At 37.2% G+C, this 24,579-nt stretch overlaps 3 pseudogenes; all 3 read left to right on the top strand.

Moving 5' to 3' along the window:
- Positions 1–1,014: 1,014 nt before the first annotated feature.
- LOC133068865 (olfactory receptor 5L1-like) lies at positions 1,015–1,964 on the top strand (annotated as a pseudogene).
- A 9,452-nt stretch (positions 1,965–11,416) lies between these two features.
- On the top strand, positions 11,417–12,379 carry LOC133068854 (olfactory receptor 5D18-like; annotated as a pseudogene).
- Positions 12,380–17,468: 5,089 nt separating this feature from the next.
- LOC133067670 (olfactory receptor 5L1-like) lies at positions 17,469–18,406 on the top strand (annotated as a pseudogene).
- The last annotated feature ends 6,173 nt before the right edge of the window (positions 18,407–24,579 follow it).

The following is a 24,579-nucleotide window of genomic DNA, read 5'->3' as shown; positions in this document are numbered from 1 at the left end:
ATTCTCCATTGCTTTTTCTTTGTAAAAAATTGTTATAAAATAGTTATGCTTCATTGATGTTGTAATGATTGGATATATGATGAAATTTATGTACATATATAATACTTTATCTGTGCAATCTGGCTTAGCATTTGTCACTTGCCACTTTTCATGGTCATTAATAAAGTCTTTAACAATTCATCAGAAAGCTGCACAATTTATATATATATATGAAAAACTATGGATATATAGTATAAATATGAAACTCTAGCATATATATATATATATATATATATATATATATTAGTCACTCAGTTGTGTACAACTCTTAGCAACTCCATGAACTGTAACCCCACAGGCTCTTCTGCTCACGGAATTCTCTAGGCAAGAATACTGGAGTGGGTAGCCATTCCCTTCTCCAGGGGATCTTCACAACTCAGGGATGGAACCTGGACCTCCCACATGCAGGCAGATTCCCTACCATCTGAGCCACCAGGGAAGTCCTGTATATAAATATATACCATAACTTTGATTATTTCTTTGAGATTTACACCGTATCTCTAAGTTTCACTTTCATAAATAATGGTGCAATGCAGCAGCAAGCATTTCTGTTAATTTCATATTCACATCTTTGTTGTCCCTGGTGACTCAGATGGTAAAGGGTCTGCCTACAATGCAGGAGACCCAGTTTAGATTTTGAGTGGGGAAGATCCCCTGGAGAAGGGAATGGAAACCCACTCCAGTATTCTTGCCTGAAGAATCCCATAGACAGAAAACTCTCATCCATAGGGTGGCAAAGATTCAGACACAACTAAGCGACTAACACTTTCTCTTTCTTTGTTTAGAACTTCAAATAAATCTAAAGCAGTGAATTTGCATATTGAATTGCATAGTGTAATTAACAAAATCACTACACTAACTTTATAGAAAAGTATGCATTATCATGTCTTTTTTAAGAGAGGCGAAACTGAATCAAGGATGATGTAATGCAGAATAACTATTAATATTTTACTTCATACCCAGTAAATTAGGAACATGGAAAAGGAAAACTGCGCTGCTGTGACAGACTCCACCCTCCTCGGATTCTCAGATGCCCCTGAGCTCAGAGTCTTCCTCTTCCTGCTGTTTCTTTCCACCTATGGAGCCACAGTTTTGGGAAACCTGGGCATGATTGCCTTGATTCAGGTCAGCTCTCGACTCCACACCCCCATGTACTTTTTCCTCAGCCACTTGTCCTTTGTGGATTTCTGTTACTCCATGACCATCACGCCGAAGATGCTAGCTAACATCTTAAATGAAGACAGAGCCTTTTCCTTCCTGGAACATGCTGTGCAATTCTACCTGTTTTGCACATTTGTGGTAACTGAGGTCATTCTGCTGGCAGTGATGGCCTATGACCGCCTTGTGGCCATCTGTGACCCACTGCTCTACATGGCCACCATGTCCCGGAATCTCTGCGTGGAGCTGGTGTCTTGTTGCTATCTCAATGGTGTTATGTGTTCTGTGATTCACTTCTGTTTAGCTCTTCAGATCCCATCCTACAGATCAAATGTGATCAGCCATTGCTTTTGTGATCTCCCCCCATCTTGTCTCTTACTTGTCCTGATGTCACTGTGAGTCAGTTGGTGCTATACTCTGTGGCCATTTTTTGTGAGATCGTCACCATCATGGTCATCCTCATGTCCTGCTTGTTTATTCTCATCACCATCCTGAGGATGTGCTCTGCAGAGGCAAAGTGCAAAGCCTTTTCCACCTGTGCTTCCCGCCTTGCAGCCATCATTGTCTTTCATGGAACAATCCTTTTCATTTATTGTCGGCCCCAATCTGGCAACAGCATGGATACTGACAAAGTGGCCACAGTGCTCTGCACTGTAGTGATCCCTATGCTGAACCCCCTGATCTACAGTCTGAGGAACAAAGATGTGAAAGAAGCTCTCAGAAAACTAGTGAGCTCCAAAATATTTTCCCAGAGAATATTTTCCTAGCAGGACTCAGGGTTCCAAATTGGAGGCAGGTGAAAAGGTGATGATGTGCTGTAATGTTGGAAAGGGTAAACAGAAGTGGGTAGCTATGAATGAGTCTTTTTGACTCACTTTTCTTTGTACCTTGTATCCTGTCAATTTGAGTTGAGCATATGTCAAAATTCTCAGCCTGCTTCCTTGCTCTTATTCAATCTAAAATTCTTTAAATGGTTCTGCGCAATGGACTGTTAAAACACACATTTAGTTTGCTGTAAAACTTTCATAAACTTATTAAAGAACTCATACTTTATTTCTCTATCCATTATGGAAACTATGATTTATTTCAAAATTGAATGGCTGTTATTTTGCAGTGAAGAGCACATGTTTGATTTTATGCACAAATGAGCATATTCTGAAATTCTGTTCCACTCCAGTAGCTTGTTTGATTCCTTTAGAGTTTTTTGATGGAATACACATTGTAAGCAGAACTATCTTTCAAATTACAGGAATTAGACCTTGTTCAGGATATTTCTGTCATACAGAAAATTATAATTTGTAATTCTAACATCACAAGCTTATAATTCAGTGTTTCTTTGTTAGCTTCTTTTGAATTTTTTAGGTCATTAGGTAATATTTAACTGAGAAATATATGAATTGAGAAGCAAGCAGGCAAGCAATAAGAAAAAACACTAGTTTTATTGCATATTTTGTCTGTGTCATTGTATGTGATTTTATAAAAATCTACCATATATATATATATATATATATATATATATCAAAACATCAAATTTATATCTTACATATATATAAATTCCACTTATCAATTATACCTTAGTAAATCTAAAAGAAATTAAAAGCATAAGACAATGCACTTAAAAAAGAGAAACATTTGCTGTGCAATCTAGATAACTCTTGCTATGATGTCATTATCCAACAGTTTTGGAGTCTCTGGGAATGATAATGGGGTTTGGTGAGAAGGTGACAGCTAAACTGTTGATTTACTTTCATATACAATGTTTCTAAATCTGTTATTGATTTTTCCTCATGTTTTCAAGAAATATAAATTGCATCAGGAAACAATAATTAGTTTTAATTGCTTGTTCTGTGCCTCCGAAGAAGAAGGCAAGGGATTCTCTCTAGGGCCTTGTGCCACAGGGAGTGGAGACATAAGGGTCTCAGCCTTCCCAGTAAATCAACAAGTCCTCTGGAGGGCGGAGTGGGGCTGCCTTTCCCACAGACCCATGTAGAATATCTAATAGGTACCTTAGCTTCAGTTATTTCTTCATGAGACAAATCACTTGAGGGAATTTTTGAGTCATGGAAAACATTACATATCAGGAATAGGAAGTGCATACTTTCCTGAAAGATATATAGAAGGGCCTGGCTTACTGAACTCCTTCATAGCAGTGCCCTGAACAAGTGTTTCCTGGATGTGTGAGGACACAGGGACCCTGAGACTCTGGTGCATGGCTCTCTGCTTCTGCCAATTCGAGGTAGAATTGTGCAAGGGAGGATAGACAGGTATTTAACCAAAATTGAATTTAAAAGAATGTACACCCAGGGCTGATATCCTTTTGGTAAGGTCACCTCTAAATAAGATTTTAAAGCATGGAAAAAAACAAGTGCTGACTCATAAGACCACACACAAAAACAATGGGAAGAAATTGTAAGGATAAACATTTTAGATACCATGCTTACCAGGATTGATGGTAATACATATTACTTATATAATAGCATTTGGGAGATAAGGAAACATATATTTAATTGCATGTAAGTTAACTAGAAGGACATGGAAATCTACCAGAATTGAGTAAAAGATGGTCAGTGGTTTATTCACTCCCCCTCACCTCCCAAGGGGACAGTAGACAATATCTGGAGGCATTTTCGGTGTCACAGTGCAGGAATCAAGGGTGAAGGTACTATCATCCAGTGGACAGAGGCCAGAGAAGCTGCTCTGCCTGGCACTGTGCACAAGATACCTCCCCATAAAAAGAATAATCCAGTCCAAAATGTCAATAGTGCCATGGTTGAAAAACTCTGAAAAAGATCACTGATAAAGAGTTCTGTAATAGTGAGAATTGACTTGGAAAGATTGCCTTCTGACCAATCCTGAAATATCCTTGGATATCTGAAAATATAAAACCATCAAAGGTTCTTTCTGTTATATGGAATCTCTAGCCTCTAGTGCTAACATATCTAAAACTATCTGTTTCTATGGAGAAGGAAATGGCAACTCACCCCAATATTTTTGTTTGAAAAATCCCATGGACTGAGGAGTCTGGCAGGATACAGTCCATGGGGTCGCAAGAGTCGGACACGATACAAGCAACTTAGCACATCTGGTTCTAGGTCTGTAGAAACAAAAATGACCTTATCAGAAACGTTAATCTGAGAAAGAAATATCCATTTTAAAGAAATATGATTAAAAGAATACCTGATATGCATGACTTTACTAAAACGAGGACAGCTACAAGTGAACTGGGATGTGTTGATCATGATAGCTTTCAGAATTACTTGCACTGTTAATATCCAACACAATTGCTGATTGCTATCAGACATTCATTAAAACCTTCTGCACAGGAAAGGAAACAAACAGAATGAAGAAGCAACAGAAATAGAACAATATTTGCAATCTATATATTAAAATGTTAATTTCTAATATGCATATAAAGAACTCATACAACTCAATAGCAAAAATGAATATAGCACAACAAAAATAAAAACTATAAAAACTAATAGCCCAGTTAAAAAGTTATCTAAACACAAGATTTAGATTTTTTTCTGATATGCAAATGGCCAGTAAGTATATTAAAATGAGAAAAACATATTCAGTGTTACTAAGCATCAGGAAGAAGAAAATCAAAACCACAAAGAGATCAAATCACACTTGTCAGGATGACAATCATCAAAAAACAAAACTAAAAATAAGTGAGTGTTGGTAAACATATGGAAAATTGGAACCCTTTTATACTGTTTCTGGGATGTAAAATTATGCAGATGCTGTGAAATAGTATGATAGTTTTTCACAGTATAAAAATTAAATATATGATCCAGTAATCCTGCTTCTGAATATTTATCCAAAATAAGTAAAATCATGATTCCAAAGAGATATTAGCATTCTTGTGTTCATTGCAGAACTATTCACAATAGCCAAGAAATAGAAATAACATAAATGGACCAAAAAGTGAATAAAGAAAAAGTGGCATGTAGATAAAAAGGCATACAATTCACCCTTTTAAAAAGATGGAAATTTTGCAATGTAACCAGATGGATGACCGTATGCTTAGTGAAATATATCAGCCACAGAAAGATAAATACTGTATGACTCCATTTATATGTTCATGGAGTCATAAAGTGGAGTGATAGATGTCACAGGCAAGAGGAGGGAGCAATGGGAAGTTACCAATCAAAGGTAACTTTGATAAAATTTCATAAAATTTCATTTAAGCTAGATGAATGAGTTCTAAAGATGTACTGCACAAAAATCACATCTGTAGTCAACAAAACTGTATTTTACACCTAAAATATCTTAATTGGGCAGGTCTTATGTGAAATGTTCTTACCACAATAAAATAAAAATTAAAAAGAAATATTAGTACAATATAATCACTAAAATCTAAATTTTACTTGGATTCCATCAGTTTTTCCCCATTAATTCTCTCTTTATTCTCTTGGACCCAATCCAGGTACCACACTGTATTGTCATTATGTCGCCCAAATGTCTGACCTGTCCTGTGTCAGGTTTTGAATATTATTTTATTTTATTTTTATTTTTTGGCTTCAATAATTTTAAGGAGTGCTGATGAGGTATCCTGTAGAATGCCTGCAAATATGGCTTTGCCTAATAATTTTCTCATGTTAAGACTGGAGTAGAGGTTTTGGGGAAAGAGTATCACAAAGGTGATGTTTCTCATCACATCATGTCAGGGAATAAATGATGCCCACACTGCCCTACTGGAGATGCTCACCTTAATCTTTTACTTCAGATAGTGTTGGTCATGTTTACTAAACTTGAATGTGAGATTCAAAATGCAGTTAATATCAATTATATCTAATGTGTTCATGTTCCTTATTTACATTCTATAGTTCATACTTTCTTCAATGAATTTGTGTTATTCCAATAATTCAATAAACAAAAATAATTAATGGAATGGATGTGATGGTGCAATCGAACAGAACATTTATTTTAAAGGGAACTCATCATTTTCCAAACTTAATATTTAACTTTGTAAATATCTCTGTTTTAACTCTCAATGAATATTGGTGATATTAAAGGTGGATCTTCATACTTCTCCCATATGTTAGACTAAAAGTATGGAAAAACAGGATTATGCCTGGCATATTGTATCATTCAATTAATATTTGATAATGATGACTTCTGTAGTTACATAATTTTGTTAATTGTAAAAACATATCAGAGTGATGAAGCATCTGAGAGATGTGACTTTAACCTACAAATGTTCATGTGAAACACCCCCAACACTGCGGCAGGTTTTCTAGAACACAAGAAAGAATTACATCAGAGAATTGTGATTAGTTTTAATTATTTCAAGGTTTTAAGAGAATTAGACAACAGACAGTCTCTAGGGTTTATGCCCCAGGGTTGTGACTCTAGATACAAGACTATATCCATCAGTCCCAAACAAGAGAGATCCTGCTTTTACCCATCAGCAGGTTTGTACAATAGACAGCTTGTGGGAAGCTGCTGTGTTAACTCAGGAGTTCAGCCTGACACTCCGTGATGACCTAGGAGGTGCCATGGGAGGGAGGGGGGAGGCTCAAGGTGGAGGGCGTATATTATATATCCCCTGCAATTAAAAATAAAATTTGAAAAGATTCTAAAGAAAAATTAATATTATTCTCCATGTAGGATATGTAGAAAAAAAAGTGTGTGGGGAAATTTACCATTTAGACATAGAGAGTCCTTGAGTAATACCGAGTCATTGTAAAAGCTAACAATCTGAACTGTAAAGGAAGGGGATGTGCACTCAGCCTCCAGAGCTTTGTATTAGAGCTGGACCAGCTGAGCCCCTGAATTATAGCCCCATAAACAACAGGGCAAAGTAACGTCTCTGATTTTTAATACGCTGTCTAGGTTGGTCATAGCTTTTCTTCCAAGGAGCAAGCATCTTTTAATTCCATGGCTGCAGTCACCATCTGCAGTGATGTTGGAGCCCAAGAAAAGTCTGTCATCGTTTCCATTGTTTCCCCATCTATTTGCCATGAACTGATGGGACTGAATGTCATGATCACAGTTTTCTGAATGTTGAATTTAAGCCCACTTTTTCACTGTCCTCTTTCACTTTAGTCAAGAGGCTGTTTAGAAAAACAAAAGCTATTGTTTTCTCCACAGTTGTGTATGGATATGAGAGTTGGACCATTAAGAAGGCTGAACACCAAAGAATTGATGTTTTTGAACTGTGTTGTTGGAGAAGATTCTTGAGAGTCCTTTGGACTGCAGGGAGATCCAACCAGTCAATCCTAAAGGAAATCAGTCCTGAATATTCATTGGAGGACTGATGCTGAAGCTGAAGCTCCAATGTGCTGGATGTGAAGAACTGACTCACTGGAAAAGACCCTGATGTTGGGAAAGATTTAAGGCAGGAGAAGGGATTGACAGGGGATGAGGTGGTTGCATGGCATCGCCAACTCGATGGACTTGAGTTTGAGGTAGCACCCAGAGTTGGTGATGAACGGAGAAGCCCGGCATGCTGTGTTGCAGTCCATGGAGTCGCAGAGAGTCAGACACGACTGAGGGCCTGACCTGAACTGAATGAAACAACAGGGCTTCCCCGGTGGACTGTGGTAAGGGATCTGCCTGCTGATGCAGTAGATGCAGGAGACTGGGTTTGATCCCTGGGTCAGGATGGTCCTCTGGAGTAGGAAATGCCATCAGCTCCAGTATTCTATCCTGGAATAAATTCCGTGAACAAAGGAGCTCTGCCAGCTGCAGTCCATGGGGGTCACAACAGAGTCAGACACAACTGAGTGACTGAGCACAAACAGGTGCCTGGAGTGGAGGGTTAGAAGAGCTCTGAGAACTTGGGGAAGGTGCATTGTCTTGCTCCTACAAATTTTTAAAGGAGTAGTCAAGGTGAAAAAAAAGACAATTATTTAAATAAAAAAATAAGCAGAGGTTAAACAAACACCAGTGAAGAAAGAGTAAAAGGCTCTATTTTTGATTAAGGTTATAAAGCAGACTTAAGAGCAAAACTTATAACAAAAGAGAGAAAAAAAAATATACAGGCAATATTAGCTGTCCTATTTCCTAAATTCAAAAAAAAAAAAGAAAAGAGAAGAAAGAAAACTCACCAATAACTTAAAAAATAACATTTGGGTCACAAGAACCATTACATGGAAATATAATATTAGTTTAAAACTAATTTTGTAGTGGCTTAGACAAATTATCTATAAGTAGAATATCTGGCGTTGTGATAGATTGTCCTCTGAGTTTGTCTTCAATACTCAAATTTATGAATTTAGGAAGAGATAAAGAGTCTTAAGTATTTCAGTTTTGCATATGATCTGACATCTTCATACTGAGTCATCTGAAATCTGTTTCTTGAGCTATGGGACCATAGAGAACCTTACCAGAAATGATAGAGAAAGTTCCTGGTATGGTAGAATCTCAGAGGTATCATCACCGATTAGAGAAATACTTTTCTTTGCTATTACCATTTTCTCATGAAATGTCTTCACAGTGTACTACCACCTCAAGTATTTGATCTTTGTCCTTACAGGGACATACAGAGTATCCTATATTTATGGACATTTCCAAGCTGTAAACTTTAGTAGAGTAACTTATTCTTCCTGGGAAAGAAAACTTTCCTAAATTCTTTCTCATCTCATCTTATTTCTGCTTTCTGGTAAGGCTTTGTCTTATGTGAACTTTCACTGGACTCTTTTCCATAGATTTAAAATCTCTATTCACCTTACTTATAGTTTCCTTTGTTGTGCAAAAGCTTTTAAGTTTCATTAGGTCCCATTTGTTTATTTTTGCTTTTATTTCCATTATTCTGGGAGTTGGGTCATAGAGGATCCTGCTGTGATTTATGTCGGAAAGTGTTTTGCCTATGTTCTCCTCTAGGAGTTTTATAGTTTCTGGTCTTACATTTAGATCTTTAATCCATTTTGAGTTTATTTTTGTGTATGGTGTTAGAAAGTGTTCTAGTTTCATTCTTTTACAAGTGGTTGACCAGTTTTCCCAGCACCACTTGTTAAAGAGGTTGTCTTTTTCCCATTGTATATCCTTGCCTCCTTTGTCAAAAATAAGAGCAAATGAAGCAACAGACAAAGAATTAATCTCAAAAATATACAAGCAACTCCTGAAGCTCAATTCCAGAAAAATAAATTACCCAATCAAAAAATGGGCCAAAGAACTAAACAGACATTTCTCCAAAGAAGACATACAGATGGCTAACAAACACATGAAAAGATGCTCCACATCACTCATTATCAGAGAAATGCAAATCAAAACCACAATGAGGTACCATTACACGCCAGTCAGGATGGCTGCTATCCAAAAGTCTATAAGCAATAAATGCTGGAGAGAGTGTGGAGAAAAGGGAACCCTCTTACACTGTTGGTGGGAATGCAAACTAGTACAGCCACTATGGAGAACAGTGTGGAGATTTCTTAAAAAACTGGAAATAGAACTGCCATATGACCCAGCAATCCCACTTCTGGGCATACACACTGAGGAAACCAGATCTGAAAGAGACACGTGCGCCCCAATGTTCATCGCAGCATTGTTTATAATAGCCAGGGCATGGAAGCAACCTAGATGCCCATCAGCAGACGAATGGATAAGGAAGCTGTGGTACATATACACCATGGAATATTACTCAGCCATTAAAAAGAATTCATTTGAATCAGTTCTAATGAGATGGATGAAACTGGAGCCCATTATACAGAGTGAAGTAAGCCAGAAAGATAAAGAACATTACAGCATACTAACACATATATATGGAATTTAGAAAGATGGTAATGATAACCCTATATGCAAAACAGAAAAAGAGACACAGATGTACAGAACAGACTTTTGGACTCTGTGGGAGAAGGTGAGGGTGGGATGTTTTGAGAGAACAGCATGTATATTATCTAAAGTGAAACAGATTACCAGCCCAGGTGGGATGCATGAGACAAGTGCTCGGGCCTGGTGCACTGGGAAGATCCAGAGGAATCGGATGGAGAGGGAGGTGGGAGGGGGGATCAGGATGGGGAATACGTGTAAATCCATGGCTGATTCATGTCAATGTATGACAAAACCCACTGCAATGTTGTGAAATAATTAGCCTCCAACTAATAAAAATAAATGAAAAAATAATAATAAAAAAATAAAATAAAATCTCTAGTGTGTCATTACTCAGAAGTGCGTCTTAGTCTCTCACTTGTGTCTGACTCTTTTCAACCCCATGGACTGTAGCCCGCCAGGCTCCTCTGTCCTTGGAAATTCTCCAGGCGAGAATACTGGAGTGGGTTGCCATTTCCTTTCCAGGGGATCTGGCCACCTCAGAAATCGAAGCCGGTTCTCCTGCATTGCAGGTAGATTCTTTACCATATGAGCCACTGCAGTTGGTGTTTAATTGGGAGTATGATCATAAATAAGGTGAATATCTTAATTTTGACACCTTGAACATAGATTAGAGCCTATTGTAGAGGAGTGGAAAATCTGTGGGATTCAGAATCAGGATTTTAGACGCTGTTGTGTATATTGGTCCTTATTTGCATTTTATAAGGAAAGTCAAGAATCTCTGTCTTCCATTTTGTCAAGTCTTGAATAAAGACATAGACTGGATTAACTTTATTATTTGTTCACTGTTATTATTCCTCAAGTGGTGAGGTGGGATTGATAATCAGGCTCCTTGAGTTGAGAAGAACACTGTCTGAAAAAAAAAATTTAAGTTTATTTTAACAACAGATTTACTGAATCAAAAACAAAAATAAATGTTACAGTGCTATGTGGAATTAACAAGAAAGACACAGATGTACATTATAAGAGGTGTCATTCTTAAAGTCACATTGTGAACTTGTAATGGTAAATTAATTTAGAAATTTCTCACTTCTGCTATTAGTTGCAGGAATGAAAAAAATCAGTTATAGTTCTAGGCTATGTTAATCTCTTATGAATTTATAATATGCAAGGAGGCCTAAAAGTGTTGTGGGAGGATTTCATTTAAAATAACCCGATATCCTTTAATCTCATATTGTTATTTCTGAATATTAAAATTTATAACTGAGAACTAAACAAGTTCAATAATTGTGTTACTTAGAGAAAATTTTAAATGGTTATCTTGTTTAAAATTTTAGACATTTATCTTATCTTGCATAAGAAAAAACACTTGGAGAGATTCTAAAAGAGATATTTTGTTTCATCTACTAGTCTTGGTAAGAAGTAGTTAACCAAGTGTCTTACTCCTCATTTTCTTTAATATTTTTGTTTCTAGGACTGATTCCGATTCTGACAAACAGAAACCATGTTTCTATCAGAGAGAAATAAAAGGGCCGTGTTCACTCTCCTGGGCTTCTCTGATTACCAAGAGTTGCGAGTCCCCCTCTTCCTGGCCATCAACAGTGCCACTGTGGTAGAGAATCTTGGGATGATTGCAATCATCACAATTAACCCCAAACTGCACACTCCCATGTACTTTTTCCTCAGCCACCTCTCCTTCGTGGACTTTTGTTATTCACCCATCATTGCTCCCAAGACCATGGTGAACCTCATGGTAGAAGACCGAACAATTTCATTTGCAGCATGTGTAATGCAATACTTTTTATTTTGTACCTTTGTGGTGACTGAGTCCTTTTTATTAGCTGTGATGACCCATGACCGCTTTGTGGCCATCTGTAACCCTCTGCTCTACATGGTGGCCATGTCCCAGAGACTCTGTGTGGTGTTACTGGTTGGATCTTATGCCTGGGAAGAAACCTGCTCCTTGACATTCATGTGTTCTGTTAGCAAATTATCATTTTGAGGTTTCAACACAATCGATCACTTCTGTGAGTTCTCCTCCCTGCTTTCTCTCTCTTGTCCTGATATCTATCTCAACCAGTTGCTGCTTTTCATTTTTGCCACTTTTAATGAGGTCAGCACAGTCTTCATCATTCTCCTGTCTTATGTGTTTATTGTTGTCACCATCCTCAAGATGCGTTCAGCCTGTGGTCACCGCAAAGCCTTCTCCACCTGTGCCTCCCACCTGACCGCCATCAGCATCTTCCACGGCATCATCCTCTTCCTCTCCTGTGTGCCCAGCTCCACAACCTCCAGGCACATGGTCAAAGTGGTGTCTGCGTTTTACACGGTGGTCGTCCCCATGTTGAATCCCTTGACCTACAGTCTGAGAAATAAGGATGTCAAGGACACAGGCTCCAAGATCATGGGCTCTAAATTGTTTCTTATTGAGCATTATTATAATAGTACAGTTTTCCTTGATATGTAAATATAGTGTGTCTGCGGAGGTTGATTTTTAAGGATACATTTAGATTAATGAAGAGTGAATGCTGTAAAATTTATAAATGCTGGGCTTGGGGAAGGATGGGGGGAAGGGATATTTAGGGTGTTTGGGATGGATATATACATTCTGTTATATTTAAAATGGATAGCCAACAAGGAGTTTCTGTATAGCACATGGAACTCTTCTCAATGTTATGTGGCAGTCTGGACAGGAGGAGTGTCTGTGGGAGAAAGGATACATGTATACATATGGCTGAGACCCTTCACTTTTCACCTGAAAGTATCACAACACTGTTTGTTAAAAGGCTGTATCTGAATACAAAATAAAAAGTTTTTTAAAAGTGCTAAATGCTGTAAAATTGAAGAAGATGAATTTTGGCTCAAAGACACTAAACTTGACTCTGTCTCTTACTGGGGAAAAAATAACAATTTTTTAAATTTTTCATCTAAAAATTTCAGGCAAAATAATTGTATTATATAGATTAAAATACTATATATACTATAAATATATATATTTATATATATATAAAATTTGGCATACCTTGTGTGATCTTAATAAATTTAATTTCATCTTCCCTTTTATACCAAGAAAAGCTAAGCTCTCAATTATCACAAGCATTTGTCTTATAAAAACACAAATAGCAGTTAAAATAAGACATGGTGTTCATCCTTCAAGGAATGAAAATCCAATGTTGACAGGAGGGTACTTAAGAAAGTGACAACTGTATAAGTTAAATAGTATCACAATGGATTTGAGAGGGAAAAAAAAGTTCAAGTCCTTCATAAACAGGTATTGTGTTGATTTGTCATGGATAACTGAAGAGACAGAGTTTTAGGAGACATATTTCAATGCAGGAGTCTCATCCAGGAGACTAAATCATGACAAACAAGGATTTCAGAATGTAACAATGTGCTAATGACACAACTAATTTTTTATTGAGTGAATACTGTATAACGCATGTGTATATTTGCCTATGTGTTGGAGGATTGGGTTGTATTGTATATACAGGTTACTTGGCATGAAGGAAAGTTGATAAGACACTGTCTATGTTCTGAATATGTTTTCAAAAGAACTCTGATATGGCAGCATGAACAGCTATGATAAACTCCACCAGAGGCTTAAAAATGGAGAACTCATTCTCAGAACATCTTACATACAAAAGGGAAGCATGACAAGTGACTACCCAATTGACATTTCATTCTATTATCCTGGGCTTCCCTTGTGACTCAGTTGGTTAAGAATCTGCCTGCAATGCAGAAGACCTAGGTTTGATCCCTGGGTTGGGAAGATCCCCTGGAGAATGTAAAGGCTAACCACTCCAATATTCTGGCCTGGAGAATTTCATGGACTATATAGTCCGTGAGGTCACAAAGAGTCAAACACAATGGAGCCACTTTCACTTTCTATTATTTTGCCTATGAAGACATCAAAAATATTATCAATTCTTCATGCTTTTTTTCTTTCTCCTAAACATATCCTTCTCAACTGAACTCACACCTTAAAAAAAAAAAAAAAGGGCTTGCAGTTGCCCAAAGATTTGAAAACTAATTACCCGTGTAACCATATTCAAAATAAAATGTAAACTAGATAGCCATCAGTGTTGTTGTGGTTGTTGTGGTTTACTGACTAAGTCGTGTCAGACTTTTTGTGACCCCCTGGACTGTAACCCACCAGGCTCCTCTGTCCATAGGATCTCCCAGGTAAGAAGACTGGAGTGGGTAGCCATTTCCTTCTCTAGGAGATCTTGCAGACCCAGTGGTTGAACCCATGTCTCCTGCAATGGCAAGCAGATTCTTCACTGCTGAGCCCCCATGGAAGCCTGGACATTAGTATTAGGATCTATTTAATAAGGCAAATTAGAAATATCAGATTCCTCTAACATCAATAGCTCACTTTTGCTTGAATAACTTAAACACCCTTCTCCTTCTGCATTCAATATGTCTAAACAAATTTCTCAATGCCCACTTTTTAATAGATGGAAATACTGAGAATATTTGGGAGTATTAATGGTAAATGGGAATAGAAACTCTGTCAGAAATTTTACTGGAATAGTACTGACATACCGATATTTCATTCAATTTTTTAAAATGATCTTTCATCAAATTTTTCAAAGTAATACTTTAAACAAAATTAGATTGTCTTCCATTTTGCTTAAGGCTAAATTTTTGGAGATTCTGTCTTTCAAAAGGATTTTTTTTTTTTTTTACCCTGTGTGATATATTGCAAGCATGATCCCAATTCTCCACTTAACTAGGCATGCCCACATTTTTCTTTTCTTCTGATCAAATGGTGAAATCAATTCCTCCATTTTTTTTTTAATTTAGGCTACTTTTGTGAGTGATTTTGCTAATATAAGGTCCTTGAAGTGACATATCGTATCAGTTACAACAAAGGCCTTGTAGCAATGTCAAAATCGCTCGGAATTTGCACAGACTCTTAGAATAGCTGTCATGTGAACAAGCAGAGATTAGCATATTGGATAATGAGCAATATAAATCACAGCCCTATCCCATGAAGCAGCCTCTAGCCAACCTCCAGACTGAAGTGTGCGCTGTCTTAGATCACCCAACCAGGCAAACTAATAACACACATATGCATACCAGCTTCCCTGATAGCTCAGTTGGTAAAGAATCTTCTTGCAATGCAGGAGACCCCAGTTTGATTCCTGGGTCATGAAGATTCACTGGAGAAGGGATAGGCTACCCACTCCAGTATTCTTGGGCTTCCCTTGTGGCTAAGCTCATAAAGAATCCGCTGTCGTGCGGGAGACCTGGGTTTGATCCCTGGGTTGGGAAGATCCCCTGGAGGAGGGAAAGGCTACCCTCTCCAGTATTCTGGCCTGGAGAATTCCATGGGATCACAGAGTCGGACATGAATGAGTGACTTTCACAAACATTCCAGCGAAGATCATTCACCTCTGGATCAGAGGGTGATTTATTATTAGCCATGTGTCAGAGAAGGAGGTATTGTAAAAGAGGGAAATGACATTAGAAATAATTTTTAAAAGTCTGTATTTAGAGAGTGTTTTAGCAAATGCCAAGTTTGGAGAACTCTATGAAAGTGTTTTCCCTTTACCTACTGAAAAATGATCTCGACAGGAAATGGGAGCAATTCAATCCATAGAATGAAATATCTTGTAATGGTTATTAGTGCAACAGGGGAAAGAGTGTGAGCCAGTTGGGAAGAATACTTGATTCCTTTCCCCTTCTCTCTTCTTCTCTTATGTTAACTCCATCCACAGAAACTAGGAAGACAGCAGGGAGGTTCTCCTGAGAGTCACCCTGATGCTGAGAGTGGTGGTGAGGGGTCCTCAGGACTGCGGACGGAGGGGCAGAGGCACGTGAACCACTTCTGAAGCAGACAGGGGAGCCAGGAGTTTGACCTTGTGCCAAGGCCATGTATCTCTACAACAGTTTTCTCAAAGGTGATACTATTAACATCTGGGGCCAGGTTATATTTTGGGTTTTGCTTATGTTGTGGGTGTGTGTGGAGGACGGGAATGGGGAAGGAGATGCCATCCTGTGCCTGCAGACTCTTTAGCAGCATCTGTAGTCTGCCTTCTAGATGTCAGGAGCCATCTTCCTGTTGTGACAGCCAGCTCTATCTCCAGACATTGACGAATGTCCAACACGGATCAATATCACTCCTGCTCTGTAAGTAATCAGCAGCCAACTTTTCATCTTTAGAACTTAAAAACAGGAAAAGGTTTTCAAAATTATTCACTACTTTGAAATCAGAAAAGACAACTCACTTATTACTGGCCATTGAAGAGAGAAATGCATGTCATCAGAATGATTATTTGTATTCAAACCAGGATTCCTTGATTCACATATCGCTTACCTCTGTCAAGTTATTTGAAGAATGAGGAAAAATCTGGCTGTGTTGACTTTTAGTCCAGATTCCCTTTCCTCCAGGAATAAGCAGTTGGTGCTACTAAGTCATTTTGTTGTTAGTTAGGATCAGGAGAGCAGTAAATAAGCATGTTCTTACCCTTTGTTGGCATCTTCTACATATCAAGGCTTTGAATGTATCTCTCCTTTATTAAAAAAAAAAAAGTAGGCAAATTTCTGAATGCACTTTTAAAGCAATTGGAATAAAATAGTGGTAAAAATATTTATGTTTTTTGCATGGTTTGAGAATTAAATATGCGCTATGACTTATGTATAGATATATTTTTTCTATCTTCGTAATCTGGCTTTCTATTTTTAACTTACTATTTTCTTAGTCATTTGTCAGGTCATTGAAAGCTCTTCTGAAAGCTGCATAGTTTCCCATGATATACATGGAACTCAACTTTTACCCTGTTGTTTAACATTTTGTTTCTACGTTCCTATCATAAATAATAGTGCAATGCGGCAACAAGAACTTGTGTTAATTTAATGTTCAAAAATTTCATTTCTTGAATAGATTATAAAGTAGGGAATTCATTTGTCAAATAGGTTTTGGAAGGCTTCAGAGTCACAGTTCAGAAAGTTTAGGCCTAAGTAACAATTCCCTGAACAAGGACTAACATTGTATGTCATAATTTAAAAATTACTAGGCTAATTGTATAGAAAAAGCATGCTAAAATAGAATATAAAATTCACTTCTCCATTTAAAGGGTAATAACAAAAACATGATGCTTGTGTGTTAATAATCTTAAATAAGCATACTCCTCATCATTTCATCAAAAACAAAGAAAGAAATTTTAAAAAAAATCCCCAGGGATCCCAGTATTTCCATAACTGATTAAAAAGTCTACAAATAAAAAAAGATATTTAAATTTCAAATACAGCTAACTAAATAACATTTGATGTCCTTCTAATGATTCAGTTACAAGCTGAAAACTGTGTAGAACTAGTTTAAATAAACACACAGGTTTTCATGGATGTGAATTATTTCATGTGATCTGTGAATTTAAATGTGAGTTCTTTGCATTTGTGGGCTACAATATCTGAACTTTTCCTAAGCTTCAAAATGTCAATGTTCTATTTCTTTACTGAAAAAAGTTCTCATGTCCTTTTTAGGAGCGAATTGGGAGCGATCCAATGGAGAAGAACTTAATATTTTTCTGCAACCACAGTAAAGTGAGGACATGGACAAGGAAAACTGCGCTGCTGTGACGGAGTTCATCCTCCTTGGATTCTCAGATGTCCCTGAGCTCAGAATCTTCCTCTTCCTGCTGTTTCTTTCCACCTATGGAGCCACAGTTTTGGGAAACCTGGGCATGATTGCCCTGATTCAGGTCAGCTCTAGACTCCACACCCCCATGTACTTTTTCCTCAGCCACTTGTCCTTTGTGGATTTCTGTTACTCCATGACCATCACGCCAAAGATGCTAGCTAACATCTTAAATGAAGACAGAGCCATTTCCTTCCTGGAATGTGCTGTGCAATTCTACCTGTTTTGCACATGTGTGGTAACTGAGGTCATTCTGCTGGCAGTGATGGCCTGTGACTGCTTTGTGGCCATCTGTGACCCACCGCTCTACATGGTCACCATGTCCCGGAATCTCTGCATGGAGTTGGTGTCTTGTTGCTATCTCAATGCTGCTGTATGTTCTGTGATTCACTTGTGTTTAGCTCTTCAGATCCCATTCTACAGATCAAACGTGATCAACCACTTCTTTTGTGATCTCCCCCCTCTCTTGTCTCTTGCTTGCTCTGATGTCACTGTGAATCAGTTGGTGCTATACTCTGCGCCCACCTTCAATGAGATCATCACAAGCGTGATCACCTTATCTCTCACCTGTTTATTCTCATCACCATCCTGAGGATGCGCTCTGCAGAGGGAAGGTGCAAAGCCTTTTCCACTTGTGCCTCCCACCTCGCTGCCATCACTGTCTTACAGGGAATGATCCTTTTCATTTATTGCAGGCCCCAATATGACAAGAACAACACAGACACTAACAAAGTAGCCACAGTGTTCTACACTGTAATGATCTCCATGCTGAACCCCCTGATCTATAGTTTGAGGAAAAAGGATGTGAAAGAAGTGCTCAGAAAAGTGGTGAGCTCCAAAATATTTTCCTAGTGGGACTCTAAGTCCCAAATCAGAGGCTGGCAAAAGGGTGAAATGGTGGACTCAGTGTTGGAAGTGAAAGAATAGTCAAGAAGAGGGTACCTTGGAGTCAGACTTTTTGACTCACTTATCCCTGACTTAATGGACATGAGTCTGAGCAAATTGCAGGAGATAGGGAAGGACAGGGAAGCCTGACGTGCTGCAACCCATGGGGTCACAAGAGTCGGACATGACTTAGCAACTGAACAACAGTCTTTGTACCTTGTCAACTTATAAGAATAGAATTGAACATATTTCAAAGTTTGCAGCCTACTTCTTTGCTTTGATCCAACCTAAAATGTTTTAAGTGTGTCTGGGTAATGGGCTGTTAAGACACACTTATTTAGTTTGCTGTAAAACTCTTATTATCAGACCCACCTCAGATCGTCAGGCATTAAATCCTGGAATTTGGGGACCCTTGCTTTATCAGATACATGCATTGCAAATATTTCCTCCCATTCTATTGCCTCTTCTTTCTGTTGATTATTTCCTTTTCTGTGCAGAAGGTTTCGACAAATACATGCTGGCAAAGGTGTAAGGTATTAACAATGTGGCACATCTCAGTTCACCTGGAACGGTCCTTTCTTTAGAACTGTAAGTCATAAACCACTACAATATTGTAAAGCAATTAGCCTCCAACTAATAAAAATAAATGGAAAAATAAAAAATAAATAAATAAAATGAATTCTCAAGGCAACCCAATTTAAAAAAAAAAGAACTGTAAGGCATACATATCAGATAATTAATGTCCTTCAATTATCTTTCATTATAAACAAGACTTTTTTCTCAGGCTAACATTTCTGGTAAGGTCATCTCTACTTCTCAAACCTAGAACCAACTGGTTCTAGATGTTTCAGCATTAAAGGCAAGAGGTCCCACGTAACAGTGAGAACTGTTGATGGCTCTGTGTGTTCAGACATCCAAGGATTTAAGGATCAATCAGAAGGAAATCTTCCCAAGTCAATTTTCATTATTATGAATTATTTATTGATTATAATTTTCAGAGTTTCTCAAGCTTGGTACTATTGATATTTTGTGTTGGATTTTAATTTTTATAGGAAGCTACCCTGTGCATGCTACCATGTATAGCAGCATCTCTGACCTCTGTCCAATCACTCTGGTACATTCATTATGTCAATCAGAAATGCCTCCAGATATTGTCAAATGTCCATGTGGGAAGGGAGGGGAGGTTCATAACCCTCTGTAGTTGAGAACTATTGCCTCATTTGCTTGTAGATTGTCAGGTTCTTCTGTCTGAATTATGTCCAAGTTAAACATCTAGTTTCTTATCTCCCAAATGATGCTATTGTATAGTTTAAACAATCTGTATTATTTTTTGAGTCTGGAATGCATTGGTATCTAAAATCTTTATTCTTGTAATTTCTTTCTTTTTTTTGTTTTTTTTTTTTTTTTTCTTTTTGCTCTTGTGAATAAGCATTTGTTTCTCCCATGCTTTAAGATCTGATTTGGAGCTGAACCTGTTGACTCTTTGTCTCCAGAATGTTCATTTTATCCTCCTCAGTTCAGTTTTGTTTAAATACCTACATCTGTTCCCTCGCACAGTTCTTCCGAAAACTCACGGAAGGAGAGAGACATGTACCTGAAAGCTCTCAGGGACCCTCTGATCCCCCACTCCCAGGAAACGCTTGTTGAGGACACTACTACAAAGGAGCTCAGCTAAGCCAGGTCCCCTCTCTAAAGCTTGCTAGAAAATATGCCCTCCCTGTTCCTGATACTTAAAGTTGGCAGTGACTCTAAATTTCCTTCAAACGTTTTTTTCTCATGAAAGAACGTGTGAATGTAAGGTATCTTTTAGATACATTACATGGTAAAGAATATCCATATTTTCTCAGACCTACAGACAGACCTGCTGGTGGAAAAGCACCCCACCTTCCAGCCCCTGGAGGTCTCAGTAGTTTGGGGAAGAGGTTGAGGCTCATGTCTCTCCACTCCTTGTGGCACAAGAGCCCTGGAGAAAATCACTTGCCTTATTCTTCAGAGGCCTCAAACCAAGCAATCATAATTAATTATTGCTTCCTCATGTAATTCTATTTTCTTGGAAAGCTGAAGAAAAATTAATAGCAGCTTTAGAAACATTTATATATGAAAGTTAAAAGTTTAAATGTCTTCTCCCCACGCTGCATAATCATTCCCATAGACTCCAAACATTTTGGATATAAAAAGTCACAGCAAAATTTATCTTAGTTATTTAATGAATATTTCTCTTTTGTAAGTACACTTCTTAATTTTATTTTTTTTAGATTTATTGAGGTATAATTGACAAAAACAAATTGTACAGATCTAAGGAGTAGAGTTGATGTTTATATATATGTGTATATGTGTATATATATAGTGAAATAATCACCACAATCAAGGTAATTAGCATATCAATTACCTCATGTCTTATAATTTTCTTTTATGTTTTCTTTATGTTGAAAATAGTTAAGTTCTACTCTCTTACCATGTTTCAAGTATAAAATGTAGTACTGTTAATTGCAGTCACATTTTTGCACAGTTTCAAAATTTATTCATCTTTCATAACTGAAACTTTGTCCCCTTGACAAACATTTCTCCATTATCCCCTCTTCCAAGTCCCAGTGCTGTATGGATACCCTTAAAATCTAAAAGGGTGGGTCATGTTGTGTTCTTACCACAATAAAATTTGAAAAAAAAATTAAAAATAAATATAGGTACATTATTATTTAAAAAAGTAAATTTTATTGCATTTCGTCAGTTTCTTGCTTCACCCCCCACCCCGTCCCCACCCGCCATTAATGCCACCTTTCTTGTCTTGAATACAGTCCAGGTACCACATTGCATTAAGTCGTCATGTCTCCCAAATCTCCTCTGATCTGTGAAGCTTTTTTGATTTTCTTTTTCTTTCTTTCTTTTTTTTTTGACTCTTACAACTCTAAGGGATACTGGTGAGGTATCCTGTAGAATACCTTCAAATGTGGACTTTCCTGATGATTTTCTCACGTTGGTTTGAGGGAAAGAATATCACAGAAGTAAAGCTTTTCTCATCACGTCATACCAGGGGATAGACGAGAGCCACATTATACCACTATGGTGATGGTCACTTTTTTCTTTTACTTCAGGTAGTCAGGTAATATCAGTCACGTTTCTCTAAAGTTGAATGCAAGATTTCCAATGTAGTTGAGTTGATAACAATTGTTTTTAGACTATTTTTCCTTATTTGAGTTATATAGTTCATGTTTTCTTCAAGAAATATGTGTTATTTCAATAATTCAATATCTGAAAGTAATTAATGGAGTGGGTGTGGTGATGTAATAAAAGAGATATTTAAAAGGGACTAGATCATTTTCCCAACTTAATACTTAAGCTTGTAAATATTTCTGCTTTAAGTCAATAAATCATGAAGAACTCCTCATTCTACTCCCATTTGATTAGAGTGAAAGTCTGGAAGAGGGTTATGCTTGGCATATTGTAGTTATTCAATTAATATTTGATAATGCTGACTTCTATAATTACATAATTTTGGTAACTGTAAAGAAGTATTGGAGTGATGAAGAGTCTGAGAAGAGTAATTTTAACATATAAATTTTCATATGAAATGCCCCTAACACTGTTCCACTTTTTCTGGGACACAGAAATTACATCAGAGAATGGTGATTCATTATAAATGTTTATTTCATGGTTTTAAGAGAATGAGGCAACAGATAATCTCTAGGGTTTATGCCCCAAAGGCTATGACTCTGGATATAAGAATATATCCATCACTTCCAAACAGGAGATCCTGCTTTCAACATCAGCAGGTTTGCATTAGATTCTAAAGACAGATTAATATTAACTTCAATGTTGGGAACCTAGGGGAAAAAGTGTGGAGGGGAAATTTACCATTTAGATATAGACATTCTTGAGAACTATCTAGTCATTGAAAACTGCCTTTCCGAGGTTTCAAGGAAGAGGAACTGCACTCAGCCTCCAGAGCTCTGTGTTAAAGCTGGCTCCGCTGAGCTCCTGAGAGCGTGTGTGGGTGCTCAGTGCCTCAGCTCTGTATGACGCTGTGCCAGGCTCCTCTGTCCATGGGGTTATCCTGGGAAGACCACTGAACCAGGTTGCCAATTGCTCCTCCAGGGGATCTTCCTGACCCAGGGATCAAACCTGGGTTTTCTGTGGCTCCTGCATCCACAGCAGGAGGCTTCTTTGCCATGGAGCCACCTAGGAACTCCGAGCTCCTGAATAACAGCCCCTTAAACAAGAGGTGCCTGGAATGTGGGGTTAGGAGAGTTCTGAGACTCTGGGGAATGTGCATTGTCTTGCTACTACAAACGTTTGAAGTTGTAGTCAAGGTAGAAAGGACAAGTATTTTAAAAAAGAGAGATCAAACAAACTCTATAATGAAAAAAAGGAAAAGGACCATTTTTACTTAAGATTATAAAGTGGCTCTGAGACTAAATATTACAACAAAATAGGGAAAAAATGTAGGGAAGTTATATCAAAAGTAACATTAGTTTCAAATGAGTGTTTAGGAAATTCCCTGGTGACTCAGTGGTTAGAACTTTGCCAATGCAGGGGTGCAGATTTGATCCCTGTTCAGAGAATTGTAGTCCCACATGACTCACGGCCAAAAAACCAAAACATAAAACAGAAGCAATATTGTCACAAATTCAATAGAGACTTTAAAAACAGTCCACATCAAAAATAAACAAATGAATAAAATAAAATGAATGTTTAAGCACCTTAGATAAATTAATTATATTTAGAACATCCAGCTTTGTGATAGGCTGTCTTCAATACTTAAATGTATGAGTTTAGGAAGAGATAGGGACCTTGAGTTCTTTGTTTTGCGTATGATCTGATCTCTTCATTGATGGCCATCTGAAATCTGTTTCTCGAGTTGTGGAACTAGAGAGAACTACCAGAAATGATAGAGAAAGAGCTCCTGGTTCTGGTTCAGTAGGATCTTAGAGGTATTGGTCACCAATTAGAGAAATAGAATTATTTTATATTACTATTTTCTCATGAAATGTTTCCATAGTATAGTGCTACCTCAAGTATTTAATATTTCTTCTTTACAGGTAATATAGGGACAGAATAAATATCCTATGCACCTTGAAAGGAGAAAAAAGAGAGCAAAAGGCGAAGAACTGTACATTTCTAAGTTAGAATCTTTAATAAGGATATCTATTCTTTCTGAGAGAATATTTTTCTCAAATTTCTTTCTTTGATTCTTTCTAGTATAGCTCTGTGATATGAATACTTTCATCAGGCACATTCCCAAAGTCTCCAGTTTGTCATAGATTAGAAGTATGATAATAAATAAAGAAAATAGCATCTGGACCTTGAACATGGGTCAGGATTACTGTAGACAAATGAATAATTGCTGGGAGCCTGGATCAGGGTTCATGTCATAGATATGTAGATTGGGCCTTATTTGCATGGTACAGGGAAAGCCAAAAATTTCCATCTTCTGCTTTGCCATCTCTAGAATAAATAGCTAGACTAGATTATCTTTATTATTTTTTCAATATTATTGTTCCTCAAATAATGATGGGGGATTGACAACCTGGACTCACTAAGTTAAGAAACACACTCTGTGAAAAATTATAATTTATTTTGAAGACAAGTTTACTAAGTCAGAAGCAAAACAAGTATTAAAGTGCTATATGGAATTAATAGTAAAGGGACAAATGTAAAGTGTTATGGGTGTCATTTTTAATGTCACATTCTGAACATACAATGCAAAATTTAATTTGTTTAGAAGTTTATCATTTTTGCTATTAGTTATAGAACTGAAACAAGTAGCTCTGGTACTAGGGTAAATTAATCTTTTATGAACTTATAATGTTCAAGAAAATCTGAAAGTATTAAGGGAGGATTTCATTTAAAATAATCCCAAGTGACTTGAACTCATCTTTTTACTTTGAAATATCAAAAATTAAAATTAAGAACTAAGAAATTTCAATAATTATTATTTTACTTAAATAAAAAGTTTAAATGTTTGTCATTTTTAAAAATTTTAGACATTTAGTGTAGCTTGCATAGAAAATACAGATTCTGAAAGAGAAACTTTGCTTCATCTTCCAGCTTTGGTAAGTAGTAGTTAACCAAGGGTCTTACATCCTTATTTCCCTTAATATTTTTCTTTCTAGGACTGATTCCAATTCTGACAAACAGAAACC

The sequence above is a fragment of the Dama dama genome, chromosome 2, assembly GCF_033118175.1.
Source record: "Dama dama isolate Ldn47 chromosome 2, ASM3311817v1, whole genome shotgun sequence".
Lineage (NCBI taxonomy): Eukaryota > Metazoa > Chordata > Mammalia > Artiodactyla > Cervidae > Dama > Dama dama.
Note: the sequence above shows the minus strand (reverse complement) of the source record. Positions and strands in the feature narration are given on the sequence as shown.